Below are 9,907 nucleotides of genomic sequence, written 5' to 3'. Positions count from 1 at the left end.
ATATATATATATATAGGGCTGAATTTGAAAGAAGAAAAAGGCAGAGTCGAAGGGCATAAAAGACCTGTCAAGGCTTATGGTGCTTGGTGGGGGAGCACGGTTGGGAACCCTTCATCTCGGGTTCGAATTCCCTCTACTACAGCTTCGCCTCTTCAGTAGGGCAAAGCAAGTGAGGACCCGAAGTCAGTGGGTGGCCTCGCTAGATTCCGCCGAGGGATTATTAATTTACGCCGCCAAACACTCTATTTGGAGTGGCAGCGGGTAGATACCGTTCCCAAACAAAAAAAAAGAAAAAAAAAAAGGACATAAAACATCTCGGATACTTGGTGAGAAATAAGATGGTAAAAAGCCGAATGTAATGTGTACTCATCCATAATTGAAAGAAGAATGTCATGATATCAGCCAAATGTTCATCCGGCCCCCAAAAGGAAAAAATATAATGTTATTCCAGCCACCAAATATTAAAAATCGAGCAGCAGATCAATTCTCCACAAAATGGAATCTGTTACAGAATCAATCTGCTAAACAAATAATAAATAATCATCATTATCTTAAGCATTGCTTAATACATATAAGCTATCTACTTAATTAATAATCAAGCTTAACTAATGATCTGTAAATATACCTATCTTATATAACATATCATTAATTAAACCCACGGTTTTTTGAATGAAAAAGATAGATCTGGACTTTCCTTCGGCTACTACTGTGAATATTTGAATTAGAGCTTTCATGCTTCGCCTGTGAACAATAACAATCAAATTTCTGTTGATTGAAACAGTCGTCGTCAAGCTTTGAGTTAATAAGAACTTGTGGCACACGCAATGAATAACAAAGACCGCAGCTTGTTTTATATATCTGCTGGTTTCACTTTGAGCAAAACGTACAGCTTTGCATGCATTATCACATGAATCGTTGTAAAAGCTGTATTCAGTGCATGGCATCGATCATTGTCAGTGCAAAGCTGTGGAACACATCAATAAACCAAAATAAGTTTAATTAATTATTTCTTTTATAGCGAAGTTTGGGAATCCCATACTACACAACAAAAGGGTACTTTCTCGTCCCCTCTATCTAGGAACAAAATATTATTGAACAACACAGCTTACCTTGATCTGTTGGTTGAGAGCTTAGGCTTCCAACTAAGAGGTCTTGGGTTCGAGTCTTTGTGTATGCATTGTGTGTGTGAGTTTGTCTTAAATGGCTTAAATGTCCAAAAAAAATTATATTGAACATAGATCATGCGAAGTTCGGCTGTCAAAATCGGGTCACAAGTTGGGTTCAGGTCGAACTCGGAACATACTCGACACTGGTTGACCCAACCCGAACCCGTTTTTGTAAACGGGTAAGGTATTTCAACCCGGACTCAGCTCGCGTGGGTTACCGAGTTGACCCATTCTGACCCCGGGACACGTTTTGAAGGAGGCGTCGGATGGCAGACGGCGACGGCATAAGCGGGTGACAATGCATGCGAAGGCACAAGGTTGGGTGAGGCGTCACGACAAGCTCATTTTGAAGGAGTTGGATTGCGGACGGCGCTTGCAACGGCGAGGCGATGGCAGACGGCGCAGATGAGTGATGATGCAGGCGGGCAAAGATGCAGGCGAGGCAGCAACGAGACGTCAAGCGACTCGACAACGGCAGGTGGGGTGATAGCGTGACGCGACTCAACATCGCGTGTTTTTTCAAATGGGTTAAAATAGGTTGAGTTCGGGTTTTTGGGTCTACCCGAACTCGACCCGTATTTCCAAACGTGTCGAATCCGATAATCCGAACCTGACCTTTTTCGAAATCAAATCAAGTCTAACCCAAAATTTTCGAGTCAAACTTTTTTGTTGTGTCAAATATTAATAACACCCCTACAAAATTGATCACTCATAAAAGAAAGCACAGAACCTACCTAGAATGGCATCAATACTTTTTTATTCGACGTGGAGATCGTTTAGGAATTAGCTCAAAATACAAGTGGTCGCAAGGCAGGGTTTCGGCAACTGGCAATGGTGGTGAAAGTGACAAGCGGTGGTGGTCGGCAGCAATCTACCAACCATATTAGTGGTGCATAATTATGAGTTCAGCATGGTCCTCAGTAAGGCCAGATTTTTTATTATGCTCTCCATATTATCTTTAACATCATAAATGATTAAATAGACTATGAAGCCTTGATAACAGCTTTCGATCAGGGGCAATTATTGTCAAGAAATTGATCACATACGGTGACCAACTTAGTGGAAATTATGTAGTTCAAGGCAGATCTTGCGATGCCATCATGCAAAAATACAAACAAGAAGTTAAGAACATCAAAAAATCTGACGTTCAATATATTCCTTGTAGGGCGAATCACGTGACAAAGGTTTTGTTTGGGACAGTTTTCTTACTGCTTCTTAAAGCAGTTTTTTAGTGCAAAAAATTTATTTTTTACTGAAAAACTGTTTTAAGAAACCTTAAGAAATTCATCCCAAACAAAGGTGAAGTACGATAATCCACATGCAACATTTGTTTACTACTTTAATGTTCTAAACTGGATGAAGAGGAGGAAAAGTAGATTGATGGCAACAAAAGTTGACACCAAAAGTGCTTTTATTCAAGTACGTCCAAATGAGCTCAAATCAAACTATTAAAATTTTGGTAAAAACTTCAAATAATCACGACGGTACAAATTAATGATCTTTAAATCTTGAGTGTTTACCGTCTAAACAAGTGTCTCAATGAAATGAATCCATTAAATCTAAAATCTATCTATTTTGATATTAGCTTATAAGACACTTAAATGTATATGGAAATAAGGCATTAGTCATTTGATGGAGTGTTTGGAGTTTGGCTAAACTTATGGAAATAACATTCCAAAAAATTTGTAAATAGACTCTCATTATTTATATTAAAATGAATTGAAATTAGAGAGAGTATACAGATTTGAATAATTTTATAGCTCTATCCGAAGATCGACATGCATCAACGATTAGCACCAACAACTTTTATCACTCAACCATCGCTACTTGATCAATGTCACCAAACCGCCATGGCTGCCGCTATCACCTAAACGCTATTTCTCAACTTTCATCACCCTATACTACTTCTCCAATATTCTTTATTTACAACCGATTGAGAGGAATAGCTTTTATAATTTTTGTTGACATAGCAAATCATTTCATCTGGCTCAGACCTGGGATTTTTTTTATATCACTGAAATTTTCACGTAAAAAATCTCATCATTTATAAGCTGCCCTGGACTTATCTATGTATGAGAGATATTCATATAATGCTAAGACAATAAAGTCTCGCTACTACAATGAATGTTCTAGCTTGCAACAAATTCTTCCAGCTCCGTATGATCCAATCCAATGCAAATAAAATGAAGCCAGTATTGCTGATAACGGTTCAGTATCTACGCAGGTGAACAATCTTGGATCTACGTAGGCCAAAGCCCCTGTTTCGAAATCCTCTGAAGTAGATGCAGCAGTATTGATACGTCCTCAAAAATTGCCTTGATCCAGCACGAATCTCGAGGTATATTCAAGTTGGAAACTTTTAAAATTAAATTTGGGATCATCTGAATTCCAATTTCAGCAAACTTATAGTCAAATTGAACATCTCAAAGAGACAAACCAAACAGCACCAAAATTGGTTCAACCCAATCCCAAATGGGTTGGAATCGGGGGCCCGGACCACATTTGGAAGGGTAAAAGCATTATTTGGGTGATGAAATGATATTCAAATATGGCATGCTTATAGTCAAATCAAGCGTCTCGACGAGACGAATCCAACGAGCCCAAGATCTTTGAATTCCGATATTGTTAAGTCACTTAAACAGTTGAAAAACTCTCTACGATTGGAGGAATCAATACGACCATCCGATGGAGCACTCCGAACCTGCCCTAGATCTTCTCTAGATTTACGAGGTGTGCCACTCATGAAAATCTATAAATAGATCCTCACTCTCTACATGAGAGGGGGGTTTGGCTAGAGATTAGGGAGAGCTCTGAAGCTTCAAGAGCTCTAGCACTACTGCCTGGCCGCCGACCTCCTTCGACGGACCACCACCCGGCCGCCGACCATAGCCGGACTTTAGCCCGACCTACGTCGGACCACCGTCCGGCTACCGACCACCGTCAGACCACCGCCCGGCTGCCGACCGCCGCCGGACTTCAGCCCGACCTACGTCGGACCACCGCCCGGCTGCCAACCGCCGTGCCGACCATTGCCGGACCACTGCCCGGCCGCCGACCGCCTTTGGACTTCAACCCGACCTATGTCGGACCACCACCCGGCTACCGACCACCGCCGGACTTCAGCCCGACCTTCGTCGGACCACCGCCTGGCCGTCGACCTCCGCCGGACTTCAACCCGGCCGCCGACCACCGCCGGACTTCAGCCCGACCGCCAACCGCTGGACTTCAGCCCGACCTTCGTCGAACCACCGTCTGGTCGCCGATCGCCGCCGGACTTCAGCCTTACCTTCGTCGGACCACCACCCGGCCGCTACCAGACTTCTGCTCAACCTTCGTCGGACCACCGCCCGGCCGCCGACCATCGCTGAACCACTGCCCGGCCGCCGACCGCCGTTCACCTTCAGACCTTCAACGGATCGTTCCTTGTCAGCCAAACTTCTGCACTAAAGCCGTCGGATTTTCGTCCGAGAGTCATCGGTCCTTTGACTAGCTCTTCAAATTATTGTAATCTGACCACCTTTAAATCGAGGGATGGGTCAACCCTTGTAATTCACTCAAATTTAGTGTAATCTTTTCACCTGGGCAAGGCCCCATGGTTTTTCCCTCTTCTGTTTTCCACGTAAAAAAGATCGGGTGTCTTGAACTCTCTCTTTCTGCTTGCGTGTTGGATCTTCGTAAATGCTAAGATGCTAAACTTTATTTTTCTCTACCGTCGCGAATATTCCTGGACGCAACAAGTATATATATTATATGAGTAGTAGATTATTAACCGCCGTTAGCTACATATTTCCTCATGCTTGTTGATTTTTTTTCTATCTTAGACTACCACGGCCACTCTCAAAGAATTGATAAAAAAAATACATGTGTTATCTAAGTGAATTCTATATACAGTTCTATTCAACCTATATATAATTTCTTTCAATTTTAATCTATTTGTTGACAAATACAAGGTAGAATAAAGTAGTTGTAGAATGTGCATAAGTATGAGGACTATAATAGAATTTTTTTAAGCTCCACCAATCTCTTGTTAATGGCTGTATGAAGTCTTCACTGAAATAACTATGTTAGTTTGCCATGGTGCACACAAGTAATTCTCAAATGAATTTCGGTAGAATGAACCATCTTAATTACACTTCATACAATTTGGTCTTCCTGGAGAAGACCATCCCCTCAACCAATTCTAATGGAATGTGTCCTTGTTGGAATGAAAGCAAGCTCTCTGTTGGACAATCAAATGTGGTTAAGTTTAGATCCTACTTTATAGATTTCTTGCATATGTGAATGTATTTGATAGCATTTTCTCTAGGTTATCAGTATTAGATAATGAACATGTTCTAAGTAAATCATGACCCATTAATTCATTATTAAATAAGGCTTCTTTTGGGACGGTTTTCTTACTGTTTTTTAAAATAGTTTTTTAGTACAAAAAATTTTATACTAGAAAGCTGCTTTAAAAAATAATAAGAAAGTTGTCTCAAATGAAGCATAAGTCTTTAGGGTTATATTGAAAAAAAATATATATATAATTATAATCACTAGAACTATCACTTGATATGCCGTCCATCATCTCGCATCCTAATCCTATGGTCGCAATACTGTCCCCTTCATTATTATTGGCATATTGACCTGATGTCCATCTTGAACTAGAAACATGAAATAGATCACAAGAACATTGCGTATGCCAATGTAAGAAAATGAATAATAAATTTATTATTTTGGCTAAAAAAGTCGAAAAAAAAAAAAGTAAACAAAATTACATATATACCATAAGTTATGTAAGTTTTCTCAAGTTAATATTGTGAAATCTTGGCAAAAAAGCAATACATCTTTAATGCACATTCTGCTTGGTGGTTAGTCCATTCGAAGAGTGCTAATATCAATCTATTCAATTCCTTGTAATTGCTCAATCTACTTTAACATTGTTAACGAATTCAAGCAAGTAGCACTAGCTCTAGACCACATGAAGGGAGTCACTCATCTACAACAGTGGTTCTCTGCAGCGCTGATCAAATCCTCGTTGCCTGCTATTTGTTAACTTACAACTACCTTTGATTCCTATTGATTTACACTTACTCGGCTAATTTAAATACAATGTACTGCTCAATGTATAGAAGATAGTGAAATACAATAGAATCACTTTACCTCCATTACCTCAATTTTTTGTAATGTTCTTCAGTACAAGCATAGAAGCAGCTGTTTACATGGTATCAGAGTACCTTTAAGCCCCACAGCTCTATTTCATTCGCCAGCATGGATTCCAAAAAATCGTATGCAACAAGTAACTGTATTGATGTTCCTCTTGTTGGTTGTGCTCCCATTCCTCTCCAACTCAAGTTCTTAATGTCCACCATTAAGAATGTTATCACAGTGCAATTAACACCAGACAATCATCTGACATGGCAGTCTCAAATGTTGAAGGTTTTTCATGCAAATGGCTTCGATGGGTATCTCGATGGTATCGTCTGTCGACTTCCCAATAGATCACGAATGAAAGTGGTGAAGTTATTCTCAACCCTTTGTTTTCTACATGGATGCTTATCAATCATAATCTCGCCACTGCCCTATTTTCTACTATTTTTGCTTCATTGCTACCCTACATACTGAACCTTTATTCTTGCACTGATATTTGACAAACCTTTCGTAAACGACTCCAATCTACCATTCGATTGCCCAATATTCAACTCAAAAATGTGCTACATCATATTTCCATGCTTAACAAGACTATGTAGCAGTATTTATGAGAAATTAAGCTCAAGGTGGATATTATAAATGTCATTGGTTGTCCCTTAGGTCCAAAAGATATTATACTTTATACACTTAATGGGTTGCCCTCTTCATATCAGTCATTCAAAATAGTGGCTCGCACCAATCTTCAAACTCTATCTTTGGATTATTTTTATTCCTTACTATGCAGTGAAGAGACTAATATTGTAAACAAAGCTGCTCAAGTACTTCAATTGATCCAGTTGTGTGAATCTTCAGTTGCTCTCACTACATCTCCTGGTCAAGGTGGTGCTCGTTCATTCTTTATTCGCAACACAAGGGGTGGCATAACTGTGTTTTCTCAGTCCCCTACTTCCGACCGGCAAATTTCCCCTACTACCAGAGGCGCGCATCCCACTTCTGTTTGAATTGAATGTCAAATCTGCAAAAAAAAAAAAAGGCCACTATGCTATCAAGTGTTGGCATCGCACTAATCTCAATTATACCAGCAACTCCTCATCTGATTTGATAGCTGAATAAATGATTAAAATTCCCAGTCTATTTATTGATATTGGACACTAGAGAAACTTCTCATTTAACAAATGATTCCAAGCATCTAAGTTTCCCACAGCCTTATTATGAATCACAGTAGATTCAGGTCAAAAATGGACAATCTCTACTACTATTCACAATCTTTTACCCACTCCTCATTGTAAGCTTCCTCTATCTCCTCTTCACTTCCTGCAGGTTTTCCTTCCAGCTTACCGCAAAAGCTCAATCATCTCCACCTCCACGTCTTCATCGTATGGTTACTCATCTGCATATGGCTTCCTTAAATCTCAAGGTATATGGTGTCTGGTTCTGCCTCCATATGATCAAAACATATTAGGTTGTAAATGGATTTACAAAACTAAGTTTCATTCTGATTGCTCGGTTGCACGTTATAGAGCCTGTTTGGTTGCTAGCTCAAGGTTATACTCAAGAATATATAATTAATTTTACAGAAAATTTTAGTCCATTTGCCAAATTGCCTACCATTCGACTATTTATCATCGCAGCAGTTCATCGACACTAGTCTATTATACAACTTGAAGTTTCCAATGCTTTCTTACATGATGACTTGAAGGAAACAATGTATATGCAATATATGCGGGGATTTAAAGATCCTCAAAGTCTTACATTTTCTTGTAGGCTTCATAAGGCTATCTATGACCTCAAGCAGTCCTCTCGCTACTTATTTTTCAAAATTACCTCTCATATGCAAAGTCTTGGATGTTCTCATAGTGAAGCCAACCCCTCATTGCGTATGTACAATTCCAATTCAAATCTTACCTATTTGATTATGTTTATCAATGAAATCCTTTTGACTGGTAATAATGATTCAATTATTATCGCTCTTCTCACCAATTTTAAATAGCACGTTCAGATCAATGGATACAACTGCTCTTTCCTTATTTCAGAATTTGGAATTGTATTGGCATTTGTTTGGTTCCTTGCAATATTTAACCATAACTCGGCCTGATATTTCATTTCTTGTTAACGAATTATGTCAATACATGCATAAGCCATTGCTGCATCATTTTCAATCACTCAAACATTTGCTTTGATACATTATAAGCACTTTAGACTTCGTTTGCCTATGAATTTTGCATCATTTACTTTGCATGCCTACACTTATTCTGATTGGGCTGGAGGCTTGCTTGATAGAAATTCTACGACTATTTATTGTTTATTTTTTGGAGATACATTAATTTCTTAGTGTGTTAAAAAGCAACCAACCATTGCTCGTTCTTCAACCAAAGCTAAATACTAAGCTTTAGCCACTGCTACCACTGATATCATTTGTATTTGACGACTGTTAACTGATCTTCAATTCCCAATTTCCCAACCAACTCTTTTATATCGTAATAATGTTTATGTCATTGCTCTTGTTTATAATCTTATTTTTCATGCTCGAACTAAACATATTGAGGTGGATTGTCATTTTATTGGAGATTGCATCAAGAATAACATGATCCATATTCATCATATCAAAACCTAGGATCAAATTGTGGATATCATCATGAAAGTCCTACCTAAGCTGTTCTTTTATGTTCTTCATAACAAGCTCATGATTTCTCCAATCTCTTTCATCGGGGGGGGGGGGCCTTTTTTGTTGCTAATATTCTTCCCTATTATTTAGAGGCCTTACTAATTTTTGGTCACTAAAAGATATCTTTAGCGACCAATTTATTTTTGTCTCTATTTTTTTGGTCGCTATTGACCCATTTTCTTGTAGTGTCCATGCACTGATATTTGGCAAACCTTTCGTAAACGGCTCCAATCTACCATTCGATCGCCTAATATTCAACTCAAAAATGTGCTACATCATATTTCCATGCTTAACAAGACTATGTAGCAACATTTATGAGAAATCAAGCTCAAGGTGGATATTATAAATGTCATTGGTTGTCCCTTAGATCCAAAGATATTATACTTTATACACTTAATGTGGGTTTCCCTCTTTATATCAGTCATTCAAAATAGCGGCTCGCACCAATCTTCAAACTCTATCTTTGGATTATTTTTATTCCTTACTATGTAATGAAGAGACTAATATAATGAATGAAGCTGCTCAAGAACTTCAATTGATCCAGTTGTGAGAATCTTCAGTTGCTCTCACTACATCTCCTGGTCAAGGTGGTGCTCGTTCATCCTTTGTTCGAAACACAAGGGGTGGCATGACTGCGTTTTCTCAGTCCCCTACTAACAGAGGAGCACATCCCACTTCTATTTGAATTGAATGTCAGATTTATGAAAAAATGCCACTCTGCTATCAAGTATTGGCATCGCACTAACTCAATTACACCAGCAACTCCTTATCTGATTGGATAGCTGAATCATTGATTCAAATTCCCAGTCTATTTATTGATATTGGACACTAGAGCAACTTCTCATTTAACACATGATTCCAATGCAAGCATCTAAGTTTCCCACAGCCGTATTATGAATCACAGTAGATTCAGGTCAAAAATGGACAATCTCTTTCAATCTCTACT

Source organism: Dendrobium catenatum, unplaced genomic scaffold, assembly GCF_001605985.2.
Source record: "Dendrobium catenatum unplaced genomic scaffold, ASM160598v2 fragScaff_scaffold_250, whole genome shotgun sequence".
NCBI lineage: Eukaryota > Viridiplantae > Streptophyta > Magnoliopsida > Asparagales > Orchidaceae > Dendrobium > Dendrobium catenatum.
Note: the sequence above shows the minus strand (reverse complement) of the source record.